The sequence below is a fragment of the Mus pahari genome, chromosome X (genome assembly GCF_900095145.1).
Source record: "Mus pahari chromosome X, PAHARI_EIJ_v1.1, whole genome shotgun sequence".
NCBI classification, from domain to species: domain Eukaryota; kingdom Metazoa; phylum Chordata; class Mammalia; order Rodentia; family Muridae; genus Mus; species Mus pahari.
This window is the reverse complement of record NC_034613.1, coordinates 112,195,343-112,212,046: the sequence shown is the minus strand read 5'-3', so window position 1 is coordinate 112,212,046 and position 16,704 is coordinate 112,195,343.

Sequence of the window (16,704 nt, the reverse complement as noted above, 5' to 3'; positions counted from 1 at the left end):
AAATAATCTGTTACTATGACTTTGGCAAAACAGCATAATTCCTCACTCCATTTTAAGTCTGATCCTTATACCCACAGATGAGTGAGTATATTTAGGAGTCTTCATGACAGAAATTTCTCTTTACAGCAAATGGAAATTATCACAGAAAACCACAGCTGGAAACAATGTAGAGATTTATGGATTGTGGGAATCCAAGCACCAACAGCTACAGTTACATCACAGTTCTTACATTTATGGTTCAGGAAATATCTCAAAAGATGGGTCAGAAAGACAATAAAAGCCAGGATACAAGGAAGTCTGCTATGAAATAATCTTTCCTAGAAATGGTTGCATAAAATGCATGTGAAAAATAACAATAATAGAGAACATGATAACATTGAAAGAGAGATTTTTATGAGGTTCTACCTAGACAAAGAACTACAGGCAACTATTGATTTAAGGTAGAAGGAAAATCAGCCTCTTTAGGAATGGGATACTTTATTGGTTGTCCAAGTAATAGTTTTTATCCTTGAAACCATATAACATAAGTAACAAAATGATTCAGAAAATGCTATTTATATTTATTACTACATATATGTGCATACATATTTAATAAGTATAAACAAAGATAAATAGGGCTGAAGTCAACCAAGTAGAAACAGAAAGAACTATACAAAGAATCAACCAAACCAGGAGCTGTTTTGTTTTGTTTTTGTTTTTGTTTTTGTTTTTTGAGAAAATCAACAAGATAGATAAACCCTTAGCCAGACTAACAAGAGGGCACAGGGACAGAATCCTAATTAACATCAGAAATGAAAAGGGAGACATAACAACAGAACACGAGGAAATCCAAAGCATCATCAGATCCTACTACAAAAGGCTATACTCAACAAAACTGGAAAACCAGGACGAAATTGACAATTTTCTAGACAGATACCAGGTGCCAAAGTTAAATCAGGATCAGATTAATGTTCTAAACAGCCCCATATCCCTTAAAGAAATAGAAACAGTCATTAATAGTCTCCTAACCAAAAAAAAGCCCAGGACCAGATGGGTGTAATTAGAAGACCTAACTCCAATTCTCCTCAAACTATTTCACAAAATAGAAACAGAAAGTACTCTACCCAATTCATTCTATGAAGCCACAATTACTCTGATACGTAAACCACATAAAGACTCCACAAAGGAAGAAAACTTTTGACCAATTTCCCTTATGAATATCGATGCAAAACTACTCAATAAAATCCTTGCAAACCAAATCCAAAAACACATCGAAATGATCATCCATCATGACCAAGTAGGCTTCATCCCTGGGATTCAGGGATGATTTAATATACAAAACCCACCAATGTAATCCACTATATAAACAAGCTCAAAGACAAAAACCACATCATCATCTCCTTAGATGCTGAGAAAGCATTTGACAAAATCCAACACCTATTCATGATAAAATGCTTGGAAAGATCAGAAATTCAAGGCCCATACCTAAACATAATAAAAGCAATCTACAGCAAACCAGTAGCCAACATCAAAGTAAATGGAGAGAAACTCGAAGCAATCCCACTAAAATCAGGGACCAGACAATACTGCCTACTTTCTCCCTACCTATTCAATATAGTACTTGAAGTCCTAGCCAGACTAAATGTGAAATTGATCATTTTGGCTAAGCTGTTTAGACAATGAGTTCCTGGACTCTACACAACACAGTAGAATTTAAACCATGAACGACCATGCCTGGTATATTATGTGGATGCTGTGGATTCCAGCAGAGGTCCTCACACTTGTGCAGTAATGCTTTTACCAACTGGTCCATATTCCCATTCCAATGCATATTAGTTTTAAAACAATCCCTAGAAGACTAATTGGAAGTTGTGCCCATCAATTGAGTTGTGAAAGAGGAGAATTTCCAGTTCATGATATGGCATGCTTATCTAAGTCAAAATTTACATGGAGAGTTCTGGAATAAAGATGCATGTTAAAGTTACCATAATCCAGGGGTTGTGGAAATCTGTGTTCTTAGTTGTGTTTGCACAGGTATAAAACCAAAGAATATTTAGCATGACCATTTAGATTACTGTCAGAACGTTGTGTGTCCAGATGCTATATAAAGCAAGTATAGAAGTATTATGATTTCAGCATTATGTTCTGTTTTATATCCTGTTGATGCCAAATAAAATGCACTTAAAATAATGTGTCCTATTTAAATATACATTATTGGGCTTCATTGTTACACTTCATATATTTACACTCTGGAACTTGATCACTCATAATGTGAATTTTTTTAATTTTAAACTTACTTATTCTATAATTATTTCACATATATTTTATAAATGTTCTCTGATCAAAGTCATTCCAAATTCTTCCTTACTCCTTCCATCACCCACAGAATATCTTCTCTGTTATAAATATCTCTCCTATTAGCAATTTCTATATAAGCATTAGTGTGAGGCTGCATATTTTATGACTGGCAATGTATTAGTGACTGTACCATTGAGAAATATGATTCTATCTCCTCCATCACCAATTAACTGCCTACCTGGGATGGGAACTTAGAGCTGCTCTTATTGGTTACATGATATTGATAGACCAAGTCTTCTTGTAGCTTAATGAGTGTAGCAACCATATCAAATGCAGTGGCATTTTAAAGTACTCCTCCTTATCTATCATCTCTATTAGTATTTAACTCATTTTCCACAATGTGAATTTAAATATAAGTTTTAGGTAGATTTATAGTCATTTGATATAATGATATTAATATCATCGAATTATAACAGGAAAATGTGTAGACTTTTATATTTGTATTTTATCTTCCATTCCTTTTCTTTACATTTTAAAGAAAATATTTATTTACTTTAATGTTTATATGTGTTTTGTCTGCTTGTATATGTACCATGTGTGCCTAATGTCCACGGCAGTCAGAAGAGAGTATTGGATCCCTTAGAACTGGAACTACAGTTGGTAGTAAACTGCCACATGGTTCTTGGAATCAAACCTGGGTCCTCTGTAAGAGTAGCCTGTGCTCTTAAACTCAGCTGTCAGTCACTTTAGCCCTAACTTTATTTGTATATGACAAAATTATTTTTAAAATAAATTGAAGATTTTGAAAAAACAAACTTATTCACTATAGATAATTTGAATATAACTTGATTTAGAATATGTTTATGACAAACTTCAGCTATGCTTGCTCAGTTTTAGAGATATTCGAATTAAATTATTTTTCTTGTAATGCATCATTATATAAACCAAAGTTTCAAGTAAGGATTTTTCAAAAGATGGCTATTTATTAATATAAATAATTATGAGAAGATTATCTGTTCAAAATTCTTTGTGCTGCTTCTTCATAGAATTGGTGAAGAATTACATCCCACTAAATTTTAGATACTGCATGAAGTATAGAAATATTTTAAAGTAATTATAATTTTTAATTGCAGAAAAATAATCCATCTGAAACATCAATCTGTTTTAAAATGACATAAATTCTCAAAGTAGTTGACAGTCATGTTAACTCTGTGATATTTCAGTTTGAGTGATTTACTTCATTTGTAGTAGATTATTTTTTTCAGCATAGCTAAAAGCATTTCTGACTTTCTTCTATTTCTTATATTAAATTGCCATGACGTATTACTTTATAAAGTCTTTGTTTTTATTGCTGTTTCAGAATCTAACAATTTTTTTTGTTGTTGTTCTCAAATATCCAGTTTTCCTGTGTGTCCTTTTTTTGTAGTTTGTCAGGAATAAGCTTTTATTGAGTGTATTTATGCTTTCTCCCCCTTTCTTCTTATAATCAGGCTCTCTGGAGCCATTGGAAAACTTGTTTTGTGTTAGAAACTGAACATATGAATCACTATCTGCTATTTTTATGGTTTTCGGTTAAAGTATGAATGACAGTTTACCACTGAAACTGCTCATAATAAAATAGTTTGCTATTAGGTGGTAGCTCTTGACCGAATCACTCGGATTATGATAGAGAGTTAAATGTCCTATATTAATGTAATAGGTAAGGTTTATTACAGCCATATGTGCACCATTAATCAATGACAGAGCTGCCAAAACGATCTATGGGTATTTTATTTCAAACTACAGATAACAAAAAGTGGCTACTTTGGTATTTTGTTTAACCATTAAAGATAAATATGGTAAATTGTAGCATAGATAATCTCAGAAGAAGAGGTGGGGGAATGTGGAAGTGGGCTATGCAAAGGGGATACGGCAAGATGCAAAGTGAATAAATACATTAATGAAAAATAAAATAAAACAATCAAGCACTAACAACCAAATACAGATTATAATTTGAAATGATTTCTTAATTTAATAAATTATTATGTGACAGCCATTCATTGATTTTTTTATTATTTTATGGTTATTGTACTAGGTTAGTATAAATAAGAGGCTTGTTTTAATGTACTAACACCAGTCCTCACCAAACAACCAACCTATAAAATGACAAAACTTTACCAAATGTTTTTATTTTTAAAGAAAAAATCTCCATATTTTGTTCATTTCAAAACCTCTAGTCAAAGGTTAAATAAATTTGGACATAGGAAAGTCAATGCTGCAAAATTTCTAGATGATATGTTATTGTTCTTGGATATTCTAGTTGGCAGGCTGATTGGGAAATGTGAGCTGAGCTTCGTAGTGTGAAGTTACATAAAGAGCTAGAAATTTGTTATTAACAGTAGCAAATGATACATGGAAAAAATAAGGGATAAAAGATTCACTCTTATGGGACTCTTATGTATTGAATGACATTTTCTAGAACAAACAACTTAGATTTAAAAGAGTTCTGCCAACTGATATAAAAGTTTCAGCACTGTGAATAATAGATCAGAAAACAATGATTAGAGCAATTTGAAAAATTGTTACACAGAGAAATTAGATAAATATCTAAAGAGAAATGCCAAAAATGTTGAGTACCAGATAGGTACTCAATAATTTTAATTTTTAAAATAGTTTTATTCTTTGATTAAAATATAAGTACATCATATAATACTTTCCTTTCCTCTCTCCAGATCCTCTCATATATCCTCTTCCTCTTGTTTAAATCCATGGGGTCTTTTTCTTTAATTGTTTTTTGAGGCCTTAAGGTTTTTGTTTAGAATGAGATTGGTTGAAGATTGGTAGTAATGAGGAGTGAAGTATATATTCTATATCTTAATTATATCATAGTAGTTTTACTTGTATACTGATTTATCAAAACTGCTGAATTATATGGCAATTTATTACAGAATTATTATACAATATATTATCCATGTGCATGTATTATATCATACATATTATATTCATAAATACTAAATATATCAATATTAATGCACATATTAGTCCTTAGAATTTGATCTAAAATTAGAAGAAACCTCTAACTTTTGAGGAAGTTCTATGTTTCTTAATAGAAATGGAGTTGTCAACAAGATAGAAGTACAAATTCCATTGTTCACTGAATGGCAATCTAAAGCATTTCTACAGATGTGTGCAAATTATCATGGGTGAACATGCTAATTTGTCATTGTGCAAGCTACATTGGGTTTACAATATGTAGTTCTCTATTACATTACTCTCCTTTAAAAGCACAATTACTTGATTTCTTCCCTCATCCATTGTTATTTCATACACATATAAATGAATAATATGCAAACAACCTGCTGAGTCTGTTAACTGTTTGTTGGTTGTATGTATATGGTTTGAGGGCTGATTACTCAGAATTAGATATAACCAAATCAGAAGGCACATCTCTGGGGAAGACTGACCTTATTTCTCTCAAAATTTGCAAATTGCTGGTAGCTTGTCATTTAGAAGTGGGACCTCATGAAATTTCCCCATCTACATGGAAATTCCAACTGTTGTCGGAATTGTTCAGATCTTGTTAAGGCAGCCACATTGTTGAGATTTCACAAGAGAAAGCACAGTCTCACAGCAGACTTTATAGTAGTCTGGTCCACACTATCTTTAGCTCTTCTTCTTCAAAATTCCCTGAGTCCTTGGGTTCAAGATTTGGCTTGTAGATTTGGCTAGACTCTCTATATCAGTCATTCTCTACATTTTTATAGCTGTGGCTTTCTGTGATGGTCTCCAGCTGCTGCCAAAAGCTTCTTCAATGAGGAGTGAAATCTATACTTATCTACAAATATAAAAAGAAAAAATTAGTATTTAAATTGCAGTTAGGAATTATACTGGTTTAGTAAAATATTAGTAGTCAGCTCTACACTTAGATGCATGATTGTACTTATTCATTATTGATTAGTTATACAGTACAGGCATATTTTTCCTATTCTTATCTTTGCCTTGAGTCTGATTAGACAGCTGTTAGTCACCATCATGATATAAGTGCCACTATTTCACCTTTCAGGATATCTTACCATGATGACCTTTGTTGTGATTCATAGGCTAACTCGTATTGTATACTATATTTAGCAACAGGTATTTAACATTATGTTCTGGAGTCAACCAAGAGAAACATCAACAGCCTGTATTTAGTTTGGAAGTTTTTTGAACACCCAGACCACCAACTCAAAAGGATGATTTTTATGGCTATTACTGCTTGATTTTTATGGCTATTACTGCTTCGTGTTTGTTTGTTTGTTTGTCCTCTGCTCTTAGGTAGAGTATTATAACACCAGCACCAGCATTATAACTTCATTTAAATCTCTCTCTCTCTCTCTCTCTCTCTCTCTCTCTCTCTCTCTCTCTTGCTTTCACCCACTCTCAAACACACACACATACACATGCGAAGACATGTATTTAGTTTTATGTTTAAATTTTAGTAAATGTAAAATAAAGATTCTCTATACCTTCTGCAAGTATTTTTAGTGTTTTGAAAAATCTGTCATTCTTACCTCTCCTTGCATATTGACCTCCTGTTCCCCTTCCACAATTAAAACCCTCTATTTTATGAAAGGTCATTTATAATGAATTGTCTTTTAATACAACAAATACAATGAGGATAGTTGTGGGGCAGTAAACTGTGCACACACTACCTGGTTCGTGGTCGAGGACAGGTCTGGAACTCCAGAGACCTACCTGGTGGGTGGTGATTTCTACCTTCATGGGAAGGTAGGAGTTTAGACATGCCACCTGGGCCTCTGGCTCCTGTGGCAGCTACAGCCTCCTACAGCCCCCTGCAGAGAGATGTGTGGACATCAGTCATGTAGGAGATTCCCCAAGCTCCTGGTATTCTCTCTTGACTCCACCCCCACAGTTACCTGGCAACATCCAGGTATACTTCTCCTCACACTTGCCTAGCAACTATAAAAGGTGCTGCTTGCCCCCTCCTCACTCTCTTGCTCTTACTCTCTTCCTCTCGCCCTCCCTTTCCCCTTTTCCTTCCCTCCTCTTTCCATGTGGCCATGGCTACCCTCTACTTCTCTACACTTCTCCCTCTCTCTGCCTTTCTACAATAAACACCTTAAAACCATGAACTTTCTCTACTCATCAGGATCTGCCATGCTGGAGCAATGGAGCAGGTTTCCCTCTAAAGAGCCCTGTCTAACCTGCTGTGAAGCCTCCCTGCATTCCAGCCAAGACCACCACCAACTGAAGCCATGCTCTGAGCAAGCCACCTGATCTAGTCAGACTCTTTCCTCCCTGCAGTACCTGCCTGAGCTCTCCTCCCTACCCTTTAACCTTTGGACCCTGGGCCAGAGTCCACCCAAAGGTCCCCAGTTTGTTCTCAGCTCTTCCATCATATACAATGGCATCTGGGATGTCCAAGAATGAGAACTTGTTGTCCTTGGCCTCCATGTGGCCCAGGGACCCCAGAACCAGCTCTTGTGTAGTGCCCAGTGGCCTGTGGTGCCTGAGAGTCATAGACGAACTCCGGCAGGTCTGCGGGGACCCCAGATTGCACATTTTCTCACCTCTGGAGTGGGATCAGACACCTTTCCACAGTGCAACACCTGCCTGGCAGTTCCATGGGGTTGTGCTCAGTCAGATGTCCCACGTCTGCCCAGAGGCCCTAGACTCGAGTGGACACGGGACCCCATTTTTCGTCCCACAGATAATTACAAAGTAACTAATATAAATGCATGACATTTACTAATTTTTAAATTCTATTTATTTATTGATAACTGATTAATATGAGGTGAGTATGCCACAGTGTGCATGTGGAGCTCATAGCACAGCTTTTCCCCCTGCTACCATGTATGTCTTAAGTATCGATCTAACTTGAGTCCTCAAGCTTGGGAACAAATCTTGTATTCGTATATATTATGCTGGCTCCTCTTATTATATTTCAAAATTACGTTATATGTCTTTGGGAGATTTAGTATTAAAGCCCTGAATTTATAGGAGGAATAAGATTAAGAGGGGATTTGGCCGTGCCAAAGATTAAGGCACATTCACTTGTAACCACAAGTACTGGTTTCTGTAAAGCATTTGGATGATGCTCTACAGAAGTTAGTTACAATTATGGAGCAACCATAGTGAAGATGTTATCTTCCTGAATATATAAAGAACACCCACTGTGGAAACACTGCAACTCAGTTCTATTATGTTTAAGACTTATCATTTTGATTCCTTTGTTCTCAGTCACACTATAAATATTTAGTGCTTACTATTTTAAGTATACCTAGTTCACTAAATATATCATGAAACATGTTCAGCCTTACTATTGGCAATTATAGCTACTTAGGGTGCAGGAACCAACAACAATAATAACTTACATTCATGCAGTACTTTACAGTTTACCAGAAAATTTCTTACAATGATCATATATAGACATACCAAAATAATAAATGGAATGAACATAACAAAATTAAAATTAAAAGGCATTAATCTAGAATTGAATCTGTCTCTGATTGTTTTCTTACTTTGAGCAAGTTACATGATCTCTTTGAACTCTACTTTCTTATATCTTATCAAATATAATAATAAAACCCAACCTGGCCAAATTGTTATGGTGAACATATAGGTTTATTGCATTTGACTCCAAATATTTGGTATATATTGCTGTATAAGTGACTGATTAGTATTGAATATTCATAGAGGATGAACGTTTGGAGGCTTCGAGTATTTATAAATTGCTACTCTTGTAGATTGGACAGAAATTTAAACTTTTAATTTTTAATTTTATATGATCTCTCACTACATGCTAATAATTACTAGAGTTTGTGATATTGTTGATACAATGAAAATATGATTTAACTTAAGGTAATTTAATTATTCATGCTCTTCTCTGTGGTGTCAATCTGCTTACAAGGTATTTTCCTCTCATTTACCAATGATTACCAAATTTCCTAAGGTTTTAAACCACCAATGAAGTATAGTGAAATGGTTGTTGACACAAAATAGTACTAGAAGATTTTCAATTACATTGTGAATCATCATTTTAAATATCTGTTTTCTCATGAAACACATGTAGAAATGATGAATAGGCTCTGTGGTTGAAAATACCTGTTGAACTTAGACATAAAGCAGTTTCTTTCAATTCTCAAGCATCCTATTTTCTGTTTAAATATGAGTGAATAGTTTAGAGAGCAGAAATAAGTAGGAACTTTTTAGAATTTTTATAAAACGTTCATAAGATATACTACAATGTGTTCAATTCAATTAATTTGGAGACATTAGTTAAGTGGTGAAATGTGTTCCTAATCATTTTCAGGGAAAAACAGAATGTCAAGGAGAGATCTTACTGAGACCATACGAAGTTTAAAGGAATGAGATATAGTGGCAACATGTGAATTATCCTGTACACAATGTACAACAGAAGAGAAGATTATAGCAAGAAAAGGAACCTGTAATATATAATTATTTGGTGACAGTTAGAAATTTGCATTCACTGGAACTCTTTTTGTTTCTTTAGCAGAAAGAATTATGAAGGAATTTATCAATAGCCCGACTATAGAAGTAAAACCAATGATAATTGGCATTTGTGGAGGATCTCTGTCATACCATTTTGTTAAGATTATTTTTTATAATATCTAACTGTACCTCAAGTAGGCCTTGCGTACATGGAAGTTCTCCTTTCTCTGTATTTTACATTGTAAGATTGCAGTTAAGAACAACAATATACAGCTAAGTACATTACTTTATTCTTTTTTGTTTTGTTTTGTTTCTTTTTTGGTTGGTTTTTTTTTTTTTTTTTTTTTTTTTTTTTTTTTTTTTTTTTTTTTTTTTTTTTTTGTTCTTTCGATTTAGATTACCACTGTATAGCCCTGGCTGTCTTGGAACTTGCTCTGTAGACCAGGCTGGCTACAAACTCAGAAATTCGCCTGCCTCTGCCTCCCAAGTGCTGGGATTAAAGGCGTGTACCACCACACCCGGCACCTTGTTTATTCTTTACATATATCTTCCAAAGAGATAACATTTTTTGGCCTCATTCCCATTTCATGAAAAAGACAGATAAATCTCTTCACAGAAATCAAATATATTCAACATTTTAGAATCTCTCTTCTCTGACACCAAAGCTTGAATCTGTTCTAATACAGCCTCCAACTCATTGTGAGTTGCTCTTATTGTTTTTCATTTTAACATCTTTACCTCTTTTACAGGTGCAGATAATATTGCCTAGGTAACAAGTAGTTTTCACAGTCATGTGAATGTGCTCAAAAACCAGTGATGTGATGACTTGACTGGTAACAGCTGAAAGACCCTTGTAATCACTATGGGTGATCTGTAGCATATATACACATACATATTGATTCCAGATCTGGAAAAATATTCCTTGTAAACTTCTATTACCACTGTTCCATTTTTAGTGCTTCTTCAAAACTTAAAGTTTTGGGACATGCTACACAAAGGAATAAGACACTAACTTAATTCTAGGGAACTATGGTCATGGTTTGCTGTCTGGAGTACATGAGTTTATTTTGTTGATGCTTTCAATTTGCAGCATATATATTTATGAGTTGCTACTAATATTGTTTGCATTAACTCCAGATTTCTGCTGTGCTGTAGTTGAAGTTTGCTGTATTTGTTTCCAAATTTAGTATGTATTTCAAATTTCCTATTTTCCTGGAATAAAGCCTATAATGGGATTTGGCTTACAGATGGAGGAATTGGCTGGGGGGGAAAGTTTGAAATCAGGGATCAGTGAATTTTGATAAGGAGCACACTTCCTTTGAAGGTTCACTGCTGGAGTCTTCAGTCATGTTTGTTTTCCTATGGAAATGTGAGCTTCTAGCTCTAAACAAAAAGCCATATTTCTCAAAATTCAAACATCTCTAATAGCAACATATTTATTTTTATTTTTGTAACAGAAACAGCAAGAGCACTTGGGCTTGCTGGCCAAAATATTTTCTGATTTTAATTTATTCTCAGATACAGTGAATTTCAAAAAAATAACATGATCCATATCAAGAAATATGGATGGGCAGGGAATTAGCATTCAGAAGAATGGGACAAAAGAATCGCCATGCATATGAGGCCAGCCTTGTCTATAACATGAGAAACTATCTCTCAAAATCTGCTCATTATTTACAGCATTGTGTTTGTGTCTGTTTAAATTTATTTATTAATGTGATCTATTCTATTCTATTTTTTAAAGATTTATTTATTATTATACATAAGTAGCCTGGAGTTGTCTTCAGACATGCCAGAAGAGGGTATTAGATCTCATTACAGATGGTTGTCAGCCACCATGTGGTTTCTGGGATTTGAACTCAGGACCTTCGGAAGAACAGTCAGTGCTCATACCCACTGAGCCATCTCGCCAGCCCTCTATTCTATTTTTAAGCCAATAAAATATTAGCTCTTGTTGATAGACAGTATATAATAATAACAAGAATTTTATCAATAATGGCAAAATTTTACATATACATATGATGATGAAATTATTTTTCAAAGTTATGTAAAGGAACAAGTATGTATTTATAGAAATGAATATATATATTAGAGGAATATATATTTTATATATTAAAAGGACATTTATTCAATTGACTTATATGCTATGCCATGGGTACTTTAACAATGTCTCACACTAGAGAAGCTGAAAACTAGGTCACAGTTCAGTCCATCAGACTGAATGTCTTACCACTTCTAATGTGGTACTGAAGATTCTGAGAGAGTCAATGGTATTTATAGTCACATTGTCAGTCTGAAATGGAGTCTTAATATCAGTGAAGAAATGCATCAGTGGCAACAACAGAGTACATGAACTCTCCAATGAGCTAGAGGGTAAACAGGTAAAAAATACCTCCTGTAGCCAGGCAAGACTTCTAGTGGAGGGAAATGAACACCAACCCACTCAGAAAACCTTTATCCTGAAATTTGTCCTGTCTACAAAAGTAGCAGAGATAATGAAGGAGCAGAGATTGAGAGCCTAGACAACCAGTGGCTGGCCCAACTTGAGACTCATCCCATGGGAGAGAGTTAACTTCTGACACTACTAATGATACTCTGCTGTGCTTGCAGACAGGAACCTAGCACAACTCCCTCCTGCAAGGTGTCACGCAGCAATGGATGGAAACAGGTGCAGAGACACAAAGCCAAACATTAGGCAGACCTCACAGTCTTGTGGAAGAATAGGGAAAAGACTGAGAGAGCCAGAGGGGTCAAGGACACCACAAGAAGACTTACAGAACCAGTTAACTTAGGGTCAAGGGAGCTCACAGAGACTGAAAAACCAACCAGTCAAAGAGCATTCAAGGGCTAGGCATAGGTCCCGCACATATATGTAGAAAATGTGCATCTTGGTCTTCATGCTGGTCCCCTAAAAATTGGAGGAAGTGCTGTCTCTGAGTCTGCAGCCTGCCTTTGAATCCCTTTCCCCAGCTGGGTTGCCTTGTCTGGCCTCAGTGGGAGAGGATTCCCTTAGACATGATGAGATTTGATGTGTCAAGGCATGTTTGGTACCCAAGGCAGGGGTAGTGTCACCTTTTCTAGTAAGAAAAAGGGGAATTAGAGAAGGAGGAGGGAGTTTGGGATGCAGAGGAGAGAAGGAGGGCTGTGACCAGGATGTAAAGTGAATTAAAAACCATAAATTATTGAAAATGAAGGATACTAGCACCTTCTCTCATAGTCCTATTTATCTATAAAATTTATGTCCTTTCTTACCTGACTGAATGATAAATTATGCTTTCTTTTTATAGGTTTATTTTTTGACTTAACCATTTTTATTAGATATTTTATTTATTTATATTTCAAATGGTATCCATTTCCACTTTCACCTCTGGAAACTCCCTATTCCATCCTCCATCCCCTGATATACAAAGGGTCAAGGATTTCAACAGAGGTGGTAGCAATAGGGGATGGGGAACTGAGGGTAGACACCAGAAAGTCCCAGATACTAGCAAAGAAAGAAGCTCCCAGGACCCAACAGAGATGAGATTAGCTGAAATGCCCCAAAAGGAGGAGGGAGAACATTTAAAGACCATATCCACATGTTAGGTAAGGCCTCTGGATGGGGGAAGGTGCCACTCTCTCATCTCCAAATTCTTAATCCAGAAGGGCTCCTGTGTATAGGAAATATGGGAACAAAGTGACAAGCAAGGACTGAATGAAAGGTCGTCCAGAACCTGTCCCACCTGGGGATCCATCCCATATACAGACTAACCCAGACACTATTGTGGATGCCAAGAAGTCCTTGATGACAGGAGCCTGTTTTAGCTGTCTCCTGAGAGGCTCTGCCAGAGCTAGACAAATACAAAGGTGGATGCTTACAGCCAACCATTGTACTGAGCACAGGGTTCCCAATGGAAGAATTAGAGAAAGGACTGAAGGAGCTGAAGGAGTTTGCAACCCCGTAGGAAGAACAACAATGTCAACCAACCATACAGCCCAGAGCTCCCAGAGACTAAACTACCAATCAAAGAGTACACATGGAGGGACCCATGGCTCCAGCCACATATGTAGCAGAGGATGGCATTGTCTGGCATCAATAGAAGCCCTTGGTCCTGTGAAGACTTGATTCCCCAGTGTAGAGGGATGCCAGGGCAGTGAGGTGGTAGTGGGTGGGTTAGAGGTGGAGCATCCTCAAAGAAGCAGGGGAAGTGGGGATTGGAAAGGAGGGTTCCGGCGGGGAAATTGGGAAAGGGGATACCATTTGAAATGTAAATACCAAAAATATCCAACTAAAACAAAAAGAAAAAATATGCCTTCATAAGATTAGCCTGTATGAAAGTCTTGTATATTATCTAGATTTATGATTGATCTGAGAGGCCTCAGATCACTTTGGGAAATGCCACCCCTGGGAAAGTTGTCTTGTGTTGCATGTGAAAGAATCTGTGATTCTAGTCAACTTAGGCTGACAAACCAGTCACAGTTAGCAAGATAGCAGCATCAGCATGGTGAAACATTTGTTTTGTGGGACAATTGGTGTTTGTTACCTAAGTTGAGATGTTAGCAGTGATTAAGAAGAGAACCACATCACTTAGGATCATCAACCTGGGAATATTTCCTCATGTTCATAACACAGATGCTGTTATGGAGAGAGCACAGAAGCTGCATATCATGCCAATAGCTAAATTTATTAGTTTAGTAAGATTCACCCATGTGATGATGGTTTTGAAGATATGAAGGAGTCATGGAAAGCAACTAAGACTTGGTATTTTAAAAGTCGAGGAGATGTGATTGGTAAAAGTGAAAGCCGAACTAAGACAAGTATTATTAAATAAGAAAGCAAATAGATTATAATTGTTTGATAGACTTGGTAGTATATCTATATTATTTTAAACTAAGTGCTCTTTCCTTCCAGAGACTCTAAAGATACAGAGACTGAATATATCATTAATTATGATAAAGTGGGTAATTTTCCTGGAATAAATGAAATAACAAATTAAGTTCAAAGGAAAGCAAGCGCTTTCTGTCAGTGAAATATGGGCCAACTTTTGTGAAGTTTGCAATCTGTTTTTTAAGCATTAGGGAAATTTCCACAAAAATTTGAGATCTGCAGAAAACAACTTTAAAATATAGAGACTAAGCATTTTCCTCCAGATATAAATGGGGCATCTCTTGCACAATGGCACCTTCGACAGCTCAGGGATCATGATATGAGATGGGGCTATGAGAATGTAACTGCCAGAAATGGCGAATGACTAAAGGAAGACAGTGTCTCCCAGACACAGTGTGGCAGTTGCATAGCAATAACCTGTTAAAGCTCAAAGCAGACAAAATTCTAGGAGGGATGATGCAGTAGACATGAAGCTCCATTTGTATCTGAGGAGATACTGACAATTGATAGCCTCTCGGAGAGGGGGAGTCAGGTTTGTTTAACAGTGTATCTCCTGCTCCATTGGTTTGTCCAGTGGATGGTCACACATCTGATAATATATGGCAATAAAAATGGCACTAGATGGGTTTCAAAACAAGAAAGAAATAAAATTTTATGGGTAGAGAAGGAAGATTGGTGAATATGAACAAAACACATTGGATGAATTGATTAAGGAAGTAATTCCAACAAAGGAAAAACAATGAGATTAATGCAAAATTCTCTACATTGCAACTTCTTATACGTATAAAAACAGCCTCAGTAAAATAGCATGAAAGAACATCAAAGTGGGATTTAAGCCTATATAGAAATTTGAGTAGAAAGAAAAATTCATGAAACTGCCTGAAATGTATTTAGTATATCAAATGAAGCTTATGTATGAAGTAAAAATTAATGGGAAGCATAGAAATAAGTCATAAACAGACAAGATTGTGACCACAGAACCTCAAAAGGTCCAGGAACTAGAATCAAACACCTAAATATGCACAGAGTGTTGGCTGTAAACCTTGGTACCTTCTGTACTCTGTCTGAAGGAATCATTTTCTTCACCCTTTATGAACACTGTAGGGTTTTTATTTTTTACATGTCACAAACAAGAAAAACTTTAGAGTAGAATATTTCTACTCCATAAGAATTAAAATTTGCTGTTCACAGAAGAATTAAGTCAGAGTTATAAGCATGGCCCATTTTTCTTCATTGAAATGCCAGAATCCAGGCAAACACACTTCGAGCTCATAGACAAGGCACTCAATGATTATGCTTTAGAAAAATGTAGTAACCTAAGGTAAGAGCATTACAAAACTGACATTGGTAATTCCTCAAAATATAGAACAAATTGATGCATAGAAGTCATTTGTTTTGTGCCTTTATATTTTTATTTTAGCTTTTATTTCTTCTTTAAGTTTCAAATTTTGTATATGTTTTCTACAATATTCACCATTTTCTATTTTCAACATTTCTAAGCTCTACTTGCCCTTACCCATCCAATTTTCTATCCTTTAAAAAGGACCCAATTTAGGGGATGGTGAGATGGCTCAGTTGTTGAGAGAACTGGATGCTTACCCAGAGGTCCTAAGATCAATTCCCAGCCACCACATGGTGGCTCACAACAATCTGTAATGGAACCAATGACCAATTCTGGTGTGTCTGAATATAGTGTCAGTGTACTCATATACATAAAATAAATAAACCTTTTTAAAAAGAAGGGAACCCAATTCAAGAAGAAAATTTGCTGACTAAACATTCCTACATGTTATCTTCTCTCTGAGCAGGGTCAACTTACCCAAATTTATCTCTACTCTTAGAGAAAAGTTTCTGTCCTTCCACAAGTAGCTTACAACTATCATTTTGCTAAATGTCTAGCAGGAGATTCTGTGCCTCACTTCCCTCACAATGCTGGATTAGACTGAGGATTTTGTCTGTCACAATCTCTATGAGTTCATATGTGCAGCTATACTATTGTGTCCAGATGTCTCTCAAAGTCATCCACTGAATTGAAACATACATATCTTCACCATTTCCTGAAATGATGTTTGAGTGCTCTCTCTCTCTCTCTCTCTCTCTCTCTCTCTCTCTCTCTCTCTCTCTCTCTC